Source organism: Panthera tigris, chromosome B2 (assembly GCF_018350195.1).
Source record: "Panthera tigris isolate Pti1 chromosome B2, P.tigris_Pti1_mat1.1, whole genome shotgun sequence".
In the NCBI taxonomy this organism is placed as follows: Eukaryota; Metazoa; Chordata; class Mammalia; order Carnivora; family Felidae; genus Panthera; species Panthera tigris.
The window spans coordinates 6,905,137-6,921,982 of NC_056664.1; the positions used below are offsets into that span (position 1 = coordinate 6,905,137).

The 16,846-nt window shown below is 42.3% G+C and overlaps 1 long non-coding RNA gene across 1 annotated transcript; it reads left to right on the forward strand.

Annotated features, from left to right (window-relative positions):
* Positions 1 to 453: 453 nt before the first annotated feature.
* LOC122238335 lies at positions 454 to 16,646 on the forward strand. The gene is made up of 3 exons (XR_006217243.1): positions 454 to 615; positions 14,830 to 14,920; positions 15,546 to 16,646. It is a non-coding gene; the product is annotated as an uncharacterized LOC122238335 (long non-coding RNA).
* The last annotated feature ends 200 nt before the right edge of the window (positions 16,647 to 16,846 follow it).

Below are 16,846 nucleotides of genomic sequence, written 5' to 3' on the forward strand. Positions count from 1 at the left end.
GACTTATACGGCAAATTCTACTATTATCATTCTTTTACAGATAAGAAAACTGAGGCGTAGAGAGGCTAAGGAGCTTACATAAGATTATCTAGAAAATGATGAAGACAATAGCAGACTTTTAGAATCTATGGCTCTCTCAATCCAAAGATGATATAATTAAGCAGTACACAAAACCTCCAGTTGCCTGCCATAACTGTTCAGAATTTATGTTACACAACACAAAGACTAAGCAGACTATACTCCACTCCATAGGTATTATTTTCTTCAGGAAGGTAAAAGTGTGATGCATTCTATCTTTAAGAGGTGAAATTCTTTTCTGGCTTCTAGATCACTCTCCTATCAGCTTGTTAACTCTTTCCTCAACAACTCTCTCTCCAATGGTAGAATTAGGCTTCTTTGTTACCTCAGCAACAGAGAACTTTTACGCACAATCATTCCGCTGACCGACGACTTTTTCTACTCTCGCTCTGCTTCGTTTCTTTGGGAAAACATCTAAGATCAAATTAAAACTGTTTTCAGCACCTCTTCTGTCAGTATTTGAACACATTGATGAGTATTTCCCAAGAGAAAAGGCTGATTTCTCCTGGAAGAATGAGAAATATTGAGGAACTGAAGGTATGGCATGATTGTGCTAGACATGATGATATGGGACATTAGGCTAACACTTTTTTTAGTTTGTTTATTTCTTTTGAGAGAGAGAGAGAGACAGAGAGTGAACGCAAGCACTACTGGGGGTAGGGGTTGAGGGAGAAGAGACAGAGAATCCCAAGTAAGCTCCATGCTATGAGCATGGAGCCCGACGCAGGGCTCGAACTCACAAACCGTGAGCTCATGATCTGAGCCAAAGTCAAGAATCGGATGCTAAACCAACTGAGCCACGTAGGCACCCCTAGACTAACATTTTAAAACGTACTCCTTCCCCCTTCCGCAGAAAAGGAAAAAAAAATTAAGCAGTTTGTTTTTTACTGTTTGTAATATGCATGCATATTTATTTCGGTCAACAGTCTCCATATTAATATTGTATTTGATTAATGTTTAAATCGGTTGCTCTTTGTTTAGTAGCTTTCCTTAAATGTTTCAGTACATAAATACTATTTTCAGGGGGAATTCTAGTGTCCTAGCATACTTATAAGAGGTGATGTGCCCCGCAGACCAGACAAATGAGGAGAAGTCTATTCATGGGTTTAAGAGCCAAGGCGACTGAAATTTAAATGAAGCCAGTGGGTTACTTCCACTATGGTTTCACCAGTACCAGAACAGAGTCAGACAGCAACAAAGACTCAATAGAAACAGGGCTGACAGTAAGATTTTTCTTGTTTCTATTTAATGGATGTGACAGTGTTTTTCTTCTCCAATTCTCACTTCTCGCTTCTAAATGATTTTTTTAAAAAAAAGCTTTTTTTTAAAGAAATTTCTTTTCAGAGTAGTGTTAGTTTTATAACAAAATTGAGAGAAGGTACAGGGATTTCCTGTATATCCTCCTTCCCCGGGTATGCACAGACTCCCCCGGTATCCCCAGCCCCCACCAGCGTGGTACATTTGTTATAATGGATGGACCTACCTTGATGCATTGTAATCACCCAAAGTCGACAGCGTACATTGTAATCCCCTCTTGGTTTTGTTCATTGCATGGGTTTGCACCGATGTGTAATGACACGTATTCATCATTATAATATCGTCACTGCCCTGAAACTCTCCTGTGCTCTCTCTCTTCGTCTTTCTCCCCACCCCATCCACCAGCTCTGGCAATCCCTGATCTTTTTACTGTCTCCATAGTTCTGTCTCTTCCAGAATACCACGGAGTTGAAATGATACAGTAGGTAGCCTTTTCAGATTGGCTTCTTTCACTTAGTAAAATGCACCTTAGATCCCTGCGTGTCTTTTGTTGGTTTGATGTTCATTTCTTTTTAGCGCTGAATAATAGCCCATTGTGTGGATGGATCACAGTTTATTTGCCTGTTCACCTACTGAAGGACATCTTGGGCCCCTCCAAGTTTTAGGAATTGGGAGTTGAGCTGCTGTAGGCATTTGGGTGCAGGTTTTCGTGTGGCCATACAGTTTCAACTCCTTTGGGTAAATACCAAGAAGAGTGATTGCTGGGCCCTACAGTAAGAATATGTTCAGTGTTGTAAAAAACTGACAAACTCTCTTCCCAGGTGACTGAACCTTCTTGCACTCCCACCAGCAATTAATAGGTATTCCTGTTGCTCTAGTAAGTGATTCCCAGTGGAGGAAAATGTCTATGCATTTTAGGCCTTCTTGAGTAACCTGGGTCTCCTTTTAAGAGCACCCCTCTTGGCTTTGTTCTTGTACTCATCGAACCATGAACGTCTCTACTATTGATCACAATTCGTGGACCATGTTTATTTTGACCCTGTTACATGCAATAGTTCTATGTCTCTCCTCTGAGGGAATCAATTCACTCTGAAGATTAGAAACAGAAGACCATCTCACTTTGGCCAAAAACAACGTTTCGGGAAAAACGAAAGTAAAAAAACAGAAATAATTCAAGAATCAAGCATTAAGGAGGATGACCTGTTTTCCTGATTTTTGTAGCACGAACGCCTTGGACTTGAACATTAACTCAGCAGGGGCCTTCTCTGCAGGTGACACGTGTGGTTATTCTTCACAACAAATGCTAGACATCCAGGAGGAAGGAATGATTGCAACCTCAACTTTAAAAAGAGGGAGAGAGACTCATGCAGCAAAACACAAAAACGATCAATACTCTGGAATTAAAAAGAGGTGTTAGTTTCATTTTTGGAGTACAGTCTGAGGACCTTGGTAAAATCCGAACATGCTTATCAAACACAGAGGCTTGCTAAGGGACCACGGCTTTTCCAGTCCAGACGCTTCTGTTCTACTCTGTGTCTCCCACTAGTTCAAGGTGAGATGTCAGGACTCCATTTACTCGAACACCATGAACCATAAACAGCTCTAGCCTTGGATCGTTAGAAGCATCTTGAAAGTTTTGAAGAATGAGAGCAAATGGCCGTTTAGGCTTCCACGTTGGCCTGCACCCTCCTTCCCCTATGTTTGTGCATCTGTTTCGTTTTGTCCTTTCGTTTTGTCACTTAGTCCTTCAGGTTGACCTGTGACCTGTGACCCCAAGCCGCTTCTCATGTGGGAGAAGTCCAGATCCGCTTCCAGCTTGCAACCTAAATGCCCCGACCTCCTTGTCACTCGGTGCCTACCACCTTTCACGTGCAAGTTACAAAAGCCAGAGCAATCTCCAGCCCCCATCAAGGGCAGAGCTCCAATTTAAGAGTCATGGCTGGAGTAGGTGTTATTTGTACCCCGTGTCAAGCGGTGATTGTTCACATCTGGCTGCAAGTGGAATCGGGCTTCGGATTCTTCAGAGCAGTGCAGAAAACTGGCGCTGAGGGGGTTGGGGGCTGGGAAGGTGGTTTGGACTTATCTTGTGGATTTGAGGCAAGTAACGAAGGGACCTCGTTAGTACAGAAGCATAACCAAATATGTTCCCTTTAACGGTAAGTGACCGCACGGACGTATCTCCATACATACCGGTGCCACAAATTCAAAAGAAGTAGCCTATCAAGGCATCAAAGTGGAATCGGCATTCTTGCCCGTAAGCTTTTCTGAGAACGGGATTATGATCCAACCAAGCGGTTGCCACTCCCAGACGCCGCACACACACACAGGTGCACACACACGTTACCATCAGCTATGGGTGCACATCTGATTTCTTCACACCAGGAAAGCAAGGACATTTAAAAACCTTATTTCTACCCTTGTCTTCTTTCCTTTTTCTCCTCCTTGGCCCTTTTGTGTCGTGTATACAAAGAACACATGTTTACGGCTCAATTCTCATACCCGAGGATTAGAATGAAGCCACATGTAAAAGCTGTGTGAATACTGATGGACTCAAAGACGTCCTGGCCACTGTTTTTTTTTTTTCCTGAGAGAAGTCTCTTGGGGCGAAAGCCACACACGACATCCGCTGCTATTCAAATATTTCATTTCCTGCACTGATGCAGAGCGGCATAAAAATGTACATTGGATACATACCATTCTGTGTGACAGAAAGATAGAAATGTGGATTATAATTAGGGAGAACCTAAAAAAAATCCACTGTATGGGAGGCTAGGCACAGATTTCAAAAATTAAAACAATACAGACAATATAATTGAAAGCCAAGAAAACTATTCACTAATAAACACGAAGATCCGCTTAGGGTTTTCTTTCTCCCTGAAACGTTCCTTGCTACCTCTTCCAATATTAATTAACAAAACTGAGTTAGTCCTAGGGCAACAGATCATTAAATATACAAAAAAAATATGAATTGCCCTGTCATTCTTTTAATATCATACAATGAGATAATCTAAATTAATCAGATAGGGAGATGATTAAACATGTCTCTTTCTTTTTTAAACGACACAATTGAACATCAAAGAAATGCAGAACAGATTATTTTTAAGCTGTCATTTTGACAGCTGCCCTTTAATTCCTATTTTGGCAGGACCTTGGATAATACATAAAAAACCAGGATAACAGAAGTGTAAACGGAGAGGTCTTCCGACGTCCAAGATTGCTTCCGATACCTGTCTTCCTCTGCAGGGCTGTGGCCCTGAGCTAAAATACCTAAGGTCTGGTAGGGATAGCACGCCCCTTTTATTTCCTTTTACTTTATAAGTCTTTACAAGACATCAGCATCAAGAATAAGAACTTTTCAGGAACGCATTCACTTCTGAAACAGATGATTTCTACATCCAGAGTCTGATTTTTCTAAAGCGTAATTCACAGCAGTTGTGATAAAATTCATTCTCTTCTATGATACTGCAACGGATGAGTTCAGTCAAAACAATGAATGTTCCAGATGACAACTGGGATAGTCTTCCTTCCTCCAGGGGCCCTCTTTTCCTACTTAGTCCGAAATTTAGAACGAAATTTCCCTGAACTGCCTTGATCTCCCTGAGCGTAGAGTGAACCCCAAGATGATATTCCATTTACCCATCTCATCTGTTCATTCACGGAGCACTAAACAAACTTACGAGGAACTCGACAATGTGTCAGAATGCTATTTTCCTTTGCTCTAGTTACTTTTTAAACTTTTTAGTAACTAGAAAATTTAAGCTGATAAAGTTCAAGAATAATCTATTTCTCACAGATCTTTTGAAGCCAAATATATTTGTTTTTAAATATGCATCACAGCTGGGACATTACTTTCTATTTTCATGTTTGTTTCAATATTTAGTTTAGAGTTACTCAGAAAGGATAAGCAAAGGAAACAGGGGGATGGGAAGATGGAGACACATAAGTGAACGTGTGAATCAATGAACAATATTGAATTAAGTAGAGTGTGGGAAGGTGAAATGCTACAAATATACCTCATGTTGAATGTTTACTCAGGTTTACCATTAGAAGATAAAAGAATAAAATAGAGCCATATTTTAGAAGGCAGGAAGAATGCTAACTTAGTCCTGGGAAAAGAAAACTGGACGTTCAGTAGACATGAAAAAAAAACAAGAAAGGCAAAACTGCCAGTTGTCGGAACTGGAGAAGGCAGGAGAGAGGCCAGCAGTATCCTGGAGGCACCACAGAATCACTCCTGGGAGCCGTTCCCGCATCCTTCAAGTCTAGGAAAATACGCAGAGAGGACACAGAGGCTCCGAAGCTCGCCATCATCACCGTACCAGACAGACTTCAACACGTCTCAGTAGGATCCATTTGGCTCATTTCTGTGAGGAGATTTTGAAGTCCCATCTTAGATATATTACACAGAAGCAGAAAAAAGTTAATGAATGACTGTAAATGTGTCCACTAATTGTTAACAAGCAATGAACAAAAAGCAGAAGGGTGGGGGTTGAGAATATGGAGAAAATTGCCTCTATCATCTAGAAAAAAACCTCATAAATGTGCAAAAGAGAATAAGAATCCTAGAAGGCAAAATTACCCACAATACAGATGGAAAGGGTAAAGGGATGGGGTGGTAGTTTTTAGGGTGAACCCTAATCTGTCTTTGTTCTAAAGGTACAACATTTCAAATATCAGTATCAAATATCAATATTCAATATCAATCAACAATTCAATCAGGGACATTTGAAAGAAGTTTGCTGCATACCAAACCACCCTAAACCTTACAGGTTAAAAAAACACTGATTTAGGGGTGCTTGGGGGGCTCAATCAGTTGTGTCCAACTCTTGATTTCAGCTCAGGTCATGATCTCACGGTTTGTGAGATTGAGCCCCATGTTGGGCTCTGCACTGACAGCAAGGAGCCTGCTTGGGATTCTCTCTCTCTCTCTCTCTCTCTCTCTCTCTCTCTGTGCCCCTCTCCCACTTGTATGCATACACTCTCTCTCTCTCTCTCAAAATAAATGAGTAAACTTTAAAACAACAACAACTCTGATTTATGTGCTCATAATTCTGCAGTTTGTGCTGAATTGTCTTTGACATGGTGGCCGTTGGGGTGGCTCAGCTGGGGCTAAAGGATGTCCTTCCGCAATGGCTCACTCGGTTGTCCTGCAAGCTGAAGCCAGTTGTCAGCTTGAAGCCCAGGGGCTGCCGGCAAGGGCATTCGTGCCTTCTCAGCTGGCCCCTCCCTACAGTTTGGTTCATCTGCCCTCTGGCCCTCAATGATTTATGTCCTTTCCCCATGCAAAATATATGTACTTCTTCCCATGACCCGAAACCTCATCTCATTCCAGCATGGCCTTATGCTTGAATTCCAGGTATTCACCCCCTAAATCTAGGTGCAGAGGACATTCATCAGGCATCCTCCCACTTGATTTGGAGACCTGTGAGCATATGAGATAGACTTTCTCTCCCTCATCTCCCCAACATACAATTGTACACCAGGAACAGGAAAACCGTAATAGAAACTCCCATTCAAAGACAGGGAATATGGAAGCCACATGGTAATCATTGGTCAAAGAAACTCTGGAATCTGTTGGGGTAAACATAAACATTTCCTTGATTAGGGCCTGGCATGGTTTTCCCATGACTACTGGCTCCATCCTCTGACCTGCCCTTCCTTTTCCATAATAAATAACCAATATTTGTAGATGAGTAGCTTTCTTCACTACTTCCTGCCAATAGGAATCCAAGGGTCCAAAGGCCTCTGTTATTTGGAACTGTGTCTGTCCCTTTTAATCCAAATTGGAAGTCCTTCTGTTAATACAATTGCCTTCAAAGTCCCGTAGATTTCCAACGAATCTCATTGTAATTCATCCCCTTACAAGACATATAAAGGTCACAAAAGCAGATCTCTTTGAAAAAGAGTCCTCTGTAATTTTGGCCACGGCACAATGTCTTATAATTCTTAGATGGCTTTTGTTTAGCTGAAGGGCTCAATGTGGTACACCTTTAAGATGCTCAGAAACCCAGGGTTCCCCGGGTGGCTCAGGCGGTTAGGCATCCGACTTTGGCTCAGGTCATGGTCTCACAGTTCGTGGGTTCGAGCCCCGCGTCCGGCTCTGTGCTGACAGCTCAGAGCCTGGAACCTGCTTCGGATTCTGTGTCTCCCTCTCTGCCCCTCCCCTCCTTGCACTCTGTCTCTCTCTCTCTCTCTCTCTCTCAAAAATAAACGTTAAAAAATATTTTTAAAAAAGATTCTCAGAAACCCTATTGTCTAGCAGAGAGGGTCTAGGAAACATCACCTTATGTCCTTCAAAGGAAGTAACAAATGGTCTTAAGACCTGACCCTAACCCAGACACCGCCTTTTACCTACAATGATAGCCTTGGTCCTTCCCTGACGGCCGTTCTTTACTTTGAGAATTATTTAACACATGGAAAAAGTGTGAATGAGAAGCAACCATATTTGAATGAGGCCAACCCTGGTGTCTTTACATTTCTTTTTAATTTTGCCTGACGACCAAACTTTCCTCGTTAGTGCATCTCATGCCTTTTATCCCTTATCGGAGGAAGTACATTTGCGCTCTCAAATCCTGCTGGGAGGTCTCCATCCCCAGGGCCACGACCTGATTAAGTACCTTCCTCCTCACCTGCCTTACAGGGAAGTCCGCACTCACTCCTCTGCCGGCCCCATTCCCTCCAGCCACCAACATAACTTCCTTCCATTTGCCCATTCGTAGGAAAAGTCTCCTTGAGTCCCTTCAGAGTTCTGCCTGCCACCTAATCCCAAAACCAATTAGTAGCACGTGATGAAGCTTTCTGTCACAGGGACATCCCATCTGCGGGTACCAATCTGTTTGTTTGTTTTTCCATTTTCTATTGCTGCCTTAAAAAAACACCCCAAGACTAACAGCTTATGACCTCTCACAATCATCAGTTGACTTGGCTGTTTTTCTGCTTTACCTGGTGTTGACTGATGACTGGGGGGTTTAAAACGCCCTCACTCGTGAGATAAGTTGGTGCTGGCTGGCTGTGGGGAGCCCAGCTGAGGCTGTCTGCCTGGGACCTTTGGTCTCTTTGCCGGCTGGGTTCCTCGGTTCTTTTCCATTTTCGCTCTCCATGTGCTGATCTCGAACATTCCCAAATGTGAGGTTCTCAGGGAAGTTAGGCTCCTTACACAGTGGCAGATTTCCACAAGCACAAAATGCAAAAGCTGCCAGGCTCAGGTCCAGAAACGGCACAACAGCATTGCCATCTCATTCCCTTGTTGAAGGCAAGTCACATGCGCCGGGAGTCGGCCCCGGGAGGTGTGACTTACAGGGGCCGCAGAAGTCAACAGTCTGTCACAATAAAATGCAGTTCCCTTTGTTACAAGGGGATGATAGGACGGTGGTTCTTAAAGTGTGGTCCCCACACTGGCAGCATCAGCATAGCCAGAAAACTGTTTCCAAACACAGATTCTTGGGCAGCATCCCAAATCTACTGAATCAGAAGTTCCGGGGACAGGTGCACAAATCTATGTTTATCGAGCCTTCCGGGCAATACTGTTGCCGACAGAAGTTTGAGAATTCAAGGGCAAAAGAAATGCATTAAATTGCATTTGCATCATATGTGGAAAATGTGAAAGCGTAACCCACTTGTCAACTCTAAATATGGTTTAGTTAGCTCGTACTTTTTGACAAGACATTAGTTATTAAAAACTCCATTTTGCTAGCAGCGTTCCTTGACTATTAGAATAAACCATCCTCTCTAATATGAACATGGTTGATAAGTAGTTAACAATTGTCCTTGCTTCTACACACACGCTTTTTTCTCTTTCTTTTCACTCTTCGGTCGTTGCTGTTGTTGCTCTCGCTGCTGTTGTTTTTGTAATATTTCGTGTTCGAATGATAAGTATTTTTGTCACACACAGTTGCTTATTCCCGGGATGTGAGCAAGGAGGTGGACAATGATAAAGAAAGAAGTTAGCACACATGGTAAATATCATCAGCGCCGTGAACGACTTTTTTCTGTGACGCTATTTTTGAAAACAACCTGAACGTGGCAATTTAAGACAAAGACACTCAGTTGGTAGGGGATTATCATCTTGTCCAAGAACATCTGCTAGGGAAATGATTATCCATACATCCTGGTCATTCTCTCTTTGGTCCAATGAGGTTATGCATGTGCCAGTAGCTCAGTCTGCTCCACGATCCTCCAAAGTGTTCAGGTGTTTGCAGAATTAACCTCTCAAAATATTGCAACTGGAAATGGCCTATGGAATTTCATTAATTGATTAAATTCCCCGTGCCATTAAAGCAGCGCGTTTGGTTGCCAATAAAAATGTATCACGGGAAGTGGTTTGTTGGGGATGAAAAGGCAAAAAATAAAAAGGCTTCCAATATCTCATTGGAACCAAAAAGAAACTTGTAGTGCTGATCTCTGGGCAACAACTCTGCGATCAAATGGCATTTGTAGCCATTAGACGAGGGCACTAACGAGAGCAGTCGTGGCCACAAAAGCCTTGAGCACGTTTTATTGTATTTCAGCAAATGCTCATGGAGCACATTATACGTACCAAGCACCAGTCTCCATCACGGAGTCCCTATACCAATCTTGTGCTGTAGGCAGTAGTCTTACCCCCATTTTACAAATCGGGAAACAAAGCCAAATAGCAAGGTCGGGATCTGAACTCATACAGACTTGCTGCAGAGTTCGTGCTCCTATCCAGTGTGGAATGGGTTCTTTACATTGATCTTAGACTCTCACTCTGCAAATACTTGGTTGTGTACCAATACGGTGAATCGTGAAGAAGTTAAAACCAATTCTTAGAGTCTAACCATCTCAAATGGAAGTAGGGGCCAGCATCATAGAGCAGATAATAACCTTCTGCATGCACAATGGCTTGATTTTAAAAGGCCCTGGACACACTCCATCTCATATGATTTACAAAATTCTCTAAAGGGCTTTACTCCAATCTGCCCTTATGGAAAAAAAGAAAAAAAAAACAGGCTTCAGAGGATTAACTGATTTTGACAGTTTATACAACTAGTAGGGGTCACAGCCAGAATTATTTGCCAGTATACTGGTCTCAAGTCCCATACGTTTCCTGGAAACCCCAGAAATTCTCAAAAGTCAAGTAACAATTCACAAAGAAAGAGAAGCAGGGGTGATTATAACCAATACCCTCACCTGAACAGCAAAATCCCCGAGATATGTGGCCTTTAAAATGAAGTAAAGGTTTTCATTTTACTTTATTTCAAATAAATTTCAAAGTTACACTTCTAATGTATCTCCTACTCTTACATTTCAATCTCTTTCTTTCAGTGGGAGAGACAGAAATGAAAATAGAGACCGACATCCGGGGTCACCCAGTCCCTGCTCTCTGGGCATACACACCCACGCAAGCATGCAATATGAAAGACAGTGGTCTTTCCCAAGTATGTCCCAGGAGGCAACTGGTTGAGAGTCATAACCGGGTGACATGGCATGGTTTTTCTTTCCTTAGAATACATAGACTGGCACATAAGATAGGTGATGCTTGGTGGGTCTCCCTACTGGGTCAGTGTGCATTTGAAATAAATAATCACTTCCAGGACTCCATTCCCACTCTGCCTCCCTTCCGCAAACTTCCCGAGGAGCCACTAAGTGTTAAGAAAGTTTGAGCACAAGGATAGAAAGAAGAGAAGGTGCACACAAATGGAAGGTTGGATATTTGGGGACAGCCTCCAGCAAAAGCAACCAAGCAGGAAGCAACGTGGGTTACAGAGAAGTAGGCACGGGTGGGTGGGTTGGAAGAAGGGCAGGGCTTGAGAAGATTCAGATGGCGCGGCATCCAAGGAGACGAACTACTCCCCACTCTGCTCTGACTCCGTCTATTGGCGTGACCTACCGCAGTCCTGCCGAACTCGGGCTGAAGCCAAGTGGACGCTTAATACCATTCGTCGTGTGAATTTACGTCTGCAACTTCTGTGTCCCGGGCATTCAGGGCAAACATTGTTTCCGTTTCTTGCCCATTTCATGCCTCATTTCAGAGTGGCATAGTCACCATGTGGAAACTAGGGCTGCCAATTTTAACAAGTAGAGACCCAAGAATCGCGAAGCCTGCGTTGCCTACATCAGGCGTCTCCTGTTTCCAAACCGGAGGATGGAGGTAGGGAGAGCAGCCGAAGTTAACAACAGTGCATCCCGTGTTTGCGTAAGTGGCCTGTTTTCACTGGGAGGCGAGTGTGCATTGCATAATCCCTTGAGAGAATCAGATCGCTGGTTGGTGGGCCTCCGGGGCCAGGACACCTGTGTGGTGGAGACGCTCCATGCTCTGTGAAGGGCCTTCCCACGTCACATGCTTAGCATCTGGCCCAGGACGGTAGCTGTTTTCTGAGGGCCAGTTGCTTGCAGAAAATAACTGGAGCTCTGTGGAGACTCTATTTCTGTCTGCTTTTCTCTCTGAAGCTGACTACTCTCTTTCACACTCTGCCCTATCTTGGGCGGCTTTGAAGCCGAAGACTGACACACTGAACTGGTTTATCAATGTCCAGTACAGAAGGCATAATCTATCAGTCAGTCCCTGACACATTAGGAAAGTGGGATGGATAATAAAAGTTGGATGGCACTACATGGAGGTCATTTCACTGAGAGTCCAATATTTCCAAGCGTGCTAAGGGTCGTGTGTCTCCTGTAGTTTCAAACCACTGCCTTATATGGCAAGGTCATTTCTATCCCGCTCCTGGGAGTGCTTAACCGTGCCTGGCAGAATGAGCGAGTGTCAGAACTGACAAAGAGGTGAATGCTAATTTATGTAAATGGGATTAGATTTGGACATTTATGTTGCTTTTATAATTTACCTACTTGGATAACTTTCAGAAAGTAGCGTATTTTTAAACACTCTGCCTTTCTTCCTCCCCTTTTTCTTCCTTCTGTCCTTCCTACCTTCCATCCACCCTCTTTCCCTTCTCATTTTTTGTTTGCTGGTTCTTTCTTCTTTCTTTTGTCTTTAATGTAATGTGAGAAGTCAAATCTGTAGGTAACAGACCTTATTTGCCTGGGCGAACAGAGTACTTATTTTCTGAAGGCACATCAGGGGCCATTGTGTCTAAATTGACGCCTGCCATTTAAAAAAAAAAACAAACCTGCATTTCCTGGGATGCCTGGGTGGCTCAGTCGGTTAATGACCGACATTGGATGTTGGCTCAGGTCATGATCTCAGTCGTGACATGGAGCCCGTGTTGAGCATGGACCCTGCTTAGGATTCTCTCTCTCCCCCTCCCCCAAAGTAAAGAAATAAACAGTTTTTGAAATGTACATTTCCTTCAAAAAGAAGGAAATCATGCCATTTGTGGCAACAGGAATAGAAATAGAAGGCATTATATTAAGGGAAATAAGTCACAGCAAAACAAACACTTTATGGCATCACTTATATGCAGAATCTAAAAAGGAAAAGAAAAGAAATAAAGTTGAACTCATAGCAAGAAAGAGTAGAATGGGGGTTGCCAGGGGCTGGGGGTGGGGGCAAGAGGGAAGGTGAAGTGTATACACTTACAGTTTTAAGAATAATGTCTGAGGAGCTCATGTAAAACATGGTGACTGTAGTCGATAACACTATATTGTATAATTGAAATCTGCTAAGAGAGTAAAACTTAAATGTTCTCACCAAAAGAAACCCCCAAAAACAAGAAAAAAAAGCAAAAAAAAAAAAAAACCCACCAAAAACAAAGATAAAGATGTAGAGGTGATGAATATGTTGTTAGTTCAGTTGTGGGATGTGGGAGTCCCTTGATAACATACATGTATGTTGAGTCATCGCATTGTACCCTTTAAAGGTCTTACAATCTTATTGTCAATTATATCTCAATAAATCTGAAAAAAAAATTAAAGCTGAAAACAAAAATAACGGCCCCCCCCCCAAAAGGTGCGTGTCCTTTCTAGTGGCAATTTGCCTTCTCTTCCATTTATTCAACTTCCTGGGAAGTAAAAGATGGTCCCATCACGCTGCTTCTTTGCTGCGGCTCCAAACCAAAATTATAGGCATGAAAGGGTCCTGCACAAGTAACTCCGCAGAAGTCTGGGTCTTCCGACTGTCAACCAGCCTGAGATAAGAGTGCAGATGAGAGCCATACCCACCAAGACTGCTGAAGCCAGTACCTGTCATGGAACATTCACCGGGTGGCACGAGCTGGCCAGTCAGCTGTGTATCCTCACCCCCTATCAAACGTACCTGTGAGTGTATTAGAAGAGAGAGGACCATGTTACATATTGTATGGCAGCCTGAATTAAATATGTCCCTTTCTGGAAAATTCTCAATAGTGTGAGATTGGACAACAGCTTACCTGGTACCCATGCTGTCAATGTAGGCACAGGATATTATTTTAGATGCAGCTGCTTTCAAGCTGTGGTTCCTGGTGCAGGCGACTCAAGACACTAGTGATCAACTAACAAATAGAATGCCCAGGCTTACCGGTGAACTTTTAAGCCCATGTAACAGTGATATTACCCCACATTTTTATGCAGAATATTTAAAATTAAAAAGAAAACTCACTTCGTGCTTTTTGGCTGATCTCTAGAAGTTGTGACAGCAATTCCCATGACCTCCATGTTGTTGGTTCATCACTTCCCTTGGAAATGTCCATCTCTCCCCCCCAACACACAGGGCATCCACATTTTCTTCCATTATCCCGCCACTTTGCTGGACTTTACTTATCTTACTTAGGATGATGCTATCCTTAATATCATAAGACTCAGAATGAATCAAATTGAGGAAATGGTAGAGGGAAATGGCTAAACTTCTTCTCTTTTGGAAATGCTGGTTCAATTTTTCCCATGAAGATAGAAGTTGGGAGGGTAAGTATATTTTGCACTAAAACCAAACTGATTCTGTAAATTTCACAAGAATAATGAGAGAAATTTACCAGTGACTAACACAACTATTTACACTCAGCGGAGGGGTTAACAGGTTGATCACGTGTGATAAAATAGCAAAGAAATTCAGGTCATAAGAACTGAAACTCTTAACACTCAGTCAATGTTAGGAACTTCCTGCTTGCCTTCTCTCTAGTGAGAAGCAAGGTTTTATTTTACAGTTGTGAATATTCGATTAATGCTAGGAGATTATTTTTTTTAATCTCACCCGCTCCTACTTGGCATGAAAATCCTTCAAGACAAATTAGCTCACAAGACATTTCTTTAGAAACGCCAGCTACCAAAGCAATCATGACATATTTAATGATCTGATTAGAACTATTTTTTTTGTGATTAGAACTATTTTGATATTTTAAATATAGATGGCAAGAAGTAAAATCTTTCATGTTTATGGCACCTTCTATTCTGGATAAAATTCAGTAAACTTGGTATCTGGAATACTAATCAGAATATTTGCTACCCATGAAAACAGCAAGCCAGCCATGAAAATGCCTGTCTTATTAACTGTGAAAACTGAAACACAGAGGGAAAATATAATCTGTTTTAAATATATTCTAGCATGCAGAGAAGTGGAATGTATTTGGAAGGTTATAACTGGAATATCTCCTTGCTGTTTTCCAGGATGTGTTTATGTTTTACGAAGAATTAGCAGAGGCACAAGATGAGGCACAGAAAGTGACCTGATATTCTTATCTGGAAAGGCTGGAAGAGGGTATGTCAATATAATATTTTATTTATATTCCTAGGTGCTAAGGAATTATCTATTTTTTTTAGAAAATAGATTTTCTCCAAGAATATATGCAAAAGTGTTACAATTAAACTTCCTCCCTACAGAAGTGTGTAAAATTTTCCACCCTTGAAGCTATAGCATATGTATTTCTCAAAAAGACAAAAAAAAATATTAGCAAACCACAAACACATGTGCACACACTGGGAAAATTGGATTGCTTTACTCAACCGAGTGAATAGATTCATTTATTGACTTCTGAGTCTCTATTTGAATATAAATGTGTGTGAAGTGATTATTTTTATTAACAACAAACAAACCAAATCTACAGAAATGGGAGCGGGTTGAACCTAGCATCACCAGCCAGGTCAGGTCCTGCTGCTGCCAATGACCTTGATTAAGGTAACAACTTTCTGCCTCTTTTCATGAGCAAAAACTCCATAATGTATTCCCACCCATTGACTGGGAAAGCTGTCTTTCCAATGTGAGTTGTTCCTATTAACCAGAACAGGAATATTTGCGATCTTAACATTTTCCCATAATTTTCCATAAAATTAAGGATGCGACAAGGATGTTGGCTCAGCGTAATCGTTTTGGTTTTTACGTTTAGGTGTCCATCGATACAGAAATCATCCAACAGAGATGAACTCTAAACTTATGAACTCTCATAGAACTCTACGATCCATCAACTTCAAGAGCGAACTCCTACATACCTGTATAATCATTTAATTTTTCCAGTCTATGCTTTGTCTTTAAAAATATTTGTAAAGCTCCTTGATGACAGAAACCGAAACTCTTCTGAGAACATCAGGACGTTTGTGTTCTTGACAGATTTGGCAGTTTCCCATCTTCCCCTCCTGGGGTCTTTCACTTGCTTCCTTTTCCTTTTCCTCTCTTTCCCATAGTTAGGCAATCTGAGACTCCACCCCACTGTGCTAATCCCACCTGCTGGGGACAAGTACTTGTTGACTTAATGGGTGCCAAAGTGCCAGTGGGTACAAGCTTTTCCCGCCCAAAGGAATGTTTTCAAGGACCGTGGAGCTCCCCGTGCTCAAAGGAGACAAATGTTTTTGTGTTAGGATAGGCAAACCCAAGTCCAGAGAAGGAAATATTCTGGAAAAGAGTTTCCAGAAACATAAAACCTAAGAGCAGTGAGCAATCAAACCTGCATTAGGAGAGAAGCATCGTCCAAGTTACATTACAGAAGTGTGAGTACGTTCAGGATGTTGGAAGGTGGAAAAGTACCAGGTGGACGAGTCATAATCCAGGGCAAAATCTGACAAGATGGATGTTCAGAGAATCCAATTATGAATGCTCCAGTTCCTAGAAATTTGACTTGCTTTAGGTAGAGCTGGCTGATGTATGAAGCCAGCTGGATTCTAGGTACCCCAAGATCACTATTTTATTCTATACATTGTTTCAGATCATGTGAATTTCTCTACACTGAGGACTATCCTCAATCATATAACACAGCAGGCCAATTTGTCTCAGTAATTGTTTAGAAAGAGAGTGAGCGAGTGAGCGAGCGAGAGAGAGAGAGTTGATAGATAATAGATAGATACAAGGAGACAGAGAGGAAGAGAGATTTTTGAACAGAGAACACTTCCCCTACCCCAAAGTGAATCTCCTATGGAACAGGAAAATGCAACACATACAGTAGAGCTGTAGAGCTGTAGAGGGTTTTTTTTGTTTTTTTTTCCAAAAAGGACATATTAGGGACACCTGGGTGGCTCAGTCGTTTAAGTGACTGACCCTTGATTTTGGCTCAGGTCATGATCTCACGGTTCATGAGATCGAGCCTCGCGTCGGGCTCTGCTGACAGCGTGGAGCCTGCTTGGAAATCTCCCTCCCCCCGCCCCTCCCCTGCACAAGATCTCTCTCTCTCTCTTTCTCTCTCTTCCAAAATAAATA